Here is a 3,696-nt window from a genome sequence, read left to right on the forward strand (position 1 = left end):
CACGCTATCTTGCAGGAAAAAATCCGGGGAACACGATGGCGTCGTCAAAAGTGCAGGTCGTCGAGCTCGTTTTCGAGAAAAAAAAAAAAAAATTCTCAAAATTCGACAAAAAAATAAAACGATCAGTGGACCGTGTAGAGAATATAAAACTGCATAAGAATCGTATAGACGAAAATTGGCGTTCACGTGCTCGTTTTTGTGGAAAAAATTAAAAAAGCTCTCAAACTTCGAGATAAAAAAAAAAAAAACCGTCTACCAGGTAGCCAACGGTAAACGGTACAAGTATCGTACGGGCGAAAACGAGCGTTACCGTGCTCGTTTTCGAGTTATTGACGAAAAACAGCCTGGAGCGATCGGTCCGGCGGTCGACGCGCGAAAGTTTCTAAGTCCGCTCTGCTCCGAATCATCGCTCCGGCGTCAAAAATCGTCGTAGGACAAAAAATCGCCACCCTATCTTGCAGGAAAAAATCCGGGGAACACGATGGCGTCGTCAAAAGTGCAGGTCGTCGAGCTCGTTTTCGAGAAAAAAAAAAAAAAATTCTCAAAATTCGACAAAAAAATAAAACGATCAGTGGACCGTGTAGAGAATATAAAACTGCATAAGAATCGTATAGACCAAAATTGGCGTTCACGTGCTCGTTTTTGAGAAAAAAGTTAAAAAAGCTCTCAAAATTCGAGATAAAAAAAAAAAAAACCATCTACCAGGTAGCCAACGGTAAACGGTACAAGTATCGTACGGGCGAAAACGAGCGTTACCGTGCTCGTTTTCGAGTTATTGACGAAAAACAGCCTGGAGCGATCGGTCCGGCGGTCGACGCGCGAAAGTTTCTAAGTCCGCTCTGCTCCGAAACACCGCTCCGGCGTCAAAAATCGTCGTAGGACAAAAAATAGACACGCTATCTTGCAGGAAAAAATCCGGGGAACACGATGGCGTCGTCAAAAGTGCAGGTCGTCGAGCTAGTTTTCGAGAAAAAAAAAAAAAAATTCTCAAAACTCGACAAAAAAATAAAACGATCAGTGGACCGTGTAGAGAATCTAAAACTGCATAAGAATCGTATAGACCAAAATTGGCGTTCACGTGCTCGTTTTTGAGAAAAAAGTTAAAAAAGCTCTCAAAATTCGAGATAAAAAAAAAAAAACCATCTACCAGGTAGCCAACGGTAAACGGTACAAGTATCGTACGGGCGAAAACGAGCGTTACCGTGCTCGTTTTCGAGTTATTGACGAAAAACAGCCTGGAGCGATCGGTCCGGCGGTCGACGCGCGAAAGTTTCTAAGTCCGCTTTGCTCCGAAACACCGCTCCGGCGTCAAAAATCGTCGTAGGACAAAAAATAGACACGCTATCTTGCAGGAAAAAATCCGGGGAACACGATGGCGTCGTCAAAAGTGCAGGTCGTCGAGCTCGTTTTCGAGAAAAAAAAAAAAAAATTCTCAAAATTCGACAAAAAAATAAAACGATCAGTGGACCGTGTAGAGAATATAAAACTGCATAAGAATCGTATAGACGAAAATTGGCGTTCACGTGCTCGTTTTTGTGGAAAAAATTAAAAAAGCTCTCAAACTTCGAGATAAAAAAAAAAAAAACCGTCTACCAGGTAGCCAACGGTAAACGGTACAAGTATCGTACGGGCGAAAACGAGCGTTACCGTGCTCGTTTTCGAGTTATTGACGAAAAACAGCCTGGAGCGATCGGTCCGGCGGTCGACGCGCGAAAGTTTCTAAGTCCGCTCTGCTCCGAATCATCGCTCCGGCGTCAAAAATCGTCGTAGGACAAAAAATCGCCACCCTATCTTGCAGGAAAAAATCCGGGGAACACGATGGCGTCGTCAAAAGTGCAGGTCGTCGAGCTCGTTTTCGAGAAAAAAAAAAAAAAATTCTCAAAATTCGACAAAAAAATAAAACGATCAGTGGACCGTGTAGAGAATATAAAACTGCATAAGAATCGTATAGACCAAAATTGGCGTTCACGTGCTCGTTTTTGAGAAAAAAGTTAAAAAAGCTCTCAAAATTCGAGATAAAAAAAAAAAAAACCATCTACCAGGTAGCCAACGGTAAACGGTACAAGTATCGTACGGGCGAAAACGAGCGTTACCGTGCTCGTTTTCGAGTTATTGACGAAAAACAGCCTGGAGCGATCGGTCCGGCGGTCGACGCGCGAAAGTTTCTAAGTCCGCTCTGCTCCGAAACACCGCTCCGGCGTCAAAAATCGTCGTAGGACAAAAAATAGACACGCTATCTTGCAGGAAAAAATCCGGGGAACACGATGGCGTCGTCAAAAGTGCAGGTCGTCGAGCTCGTTTTCGAGAAAAAAAAAACAAAATTCTCAAAATTCGACAAAAAAATAAAACGATCAGTGGACCGTGTAGAGAATATAAAACTGCATAAGAATCGTATAGACGAAAATTGGCGTTCACGTGCTCGTTTTTGTGGAAAAAATTAAAAAAGCTCTCAAACTTCGAGATAAAAAAAAAAAAAACCGTCTACCAGGTAGCCAACGGTAAACGGTACAAGTATCGTACGGGCGAAAACGAGCGTTACCGTGCTCGTTTTCGAGTTATTGACGAAAAACAGCCTGGAGCGATCGGTCCGGCGGTCGACGCGCGAAAGTTTCTAAGTCCGCTCTGCTCCGAAACACCGCTCCGGCGTCAAAAATCGTCGTAGGACAAAAAATCGCCACCCTATCTTGCAGGAAAAAATCCGGGGAACACGATGGCGTCGTCAAAAGTGCAGGTCGTCGAGCTAGTTTTCGAGAAAAAAAAAAAAAAATTCTCAAAACTCGACAAAAAAATAAAACGATCAGTGGACCGTGTAGAGAATCTAAAACTGCATAAGAATCGTATAGACCAAAATTGGCGTTCACGTGCTCGTTTTTGAGAAAAAAGTTAAAAAAGCTCTCAAAATTCGAGATAAAAAAAAAAAAAACCATCTACCAGGTAGCCAACGGTAAACGGTACAAGTATCGTACGGGCGAAAACGAGCGTTACCGTGCTCGTTTTCGAGTTATTGACGAAAAACAGCCTGGAGCGATCGGTCCGGCGGTCGACGCGCGAAAGTTTCTAAGTCCGCTCTGCTCCGAAACACCGCTCCGGCGTCAAAAATCGTCGTAGGACAAAAAATAGACACGCTATCTTGCAGGAAAAAATCCGGGGAACACGATGGCGTCGTCAAAAGTGCAGGTCGTCGAGCTCGTTTTCGAGAAAAAAAAAAAAAAATTCTCAAAATTCGACAAAAAAATAAAACGATCAGTGGACCGTGTAGAGAATATAAAACTGCATAAGAATCGTATAGACGAAAATTGGCGTTCACGTGCTCGTTTTTGTGGAAAAAATTAAAAAAGCTCTCAAACTTCGAGATAAAAAAAAAAAAAACCGTCTACCAGGTAGCCAACGGTAAACGGTACAAGTATCGTACGGGCGAAAACGAGCGTTACCGTGCTCGTTTTCGAGTTATTGACGAAAAACAGCCTGGAGCGATCGGTCCGGCGGTCGACGCGCGAAAGTTTCTAAGTCCGCTCTGCTCCGAATCATCGCTCCGGCGTCAAAAATCGTCGTAGGACAAAAAATCGCCACCCTATCTTGCAGGAAAAAATCCGGGGAACACGATGGCGTCGTCAAAAGTGCAGGTCGTCGAGCTCGTTTTCGAGAAAAAAAAAAAAAAATTCTCAAAATTCGACAAAAAAATAAAACGATCAGTGG

This window comes from Colletes latitarsis, unplaced genomic scaffold (assembly GCF_051014445.1).
Source record: "Colletes latitarsis isolate SP2378_abdomen unplaced genomic scaffold, iyColLati1 scaffold0041, whole genome shotgun sequence".
In the NCBI taxonomy this organism is placed as follows: domain Eukaryota; kingdom Metazoa; phylum Arthropoda; class Insecta; order Hymenoptera; family Colletidae; genus Colletes; species Colletes latitarsis.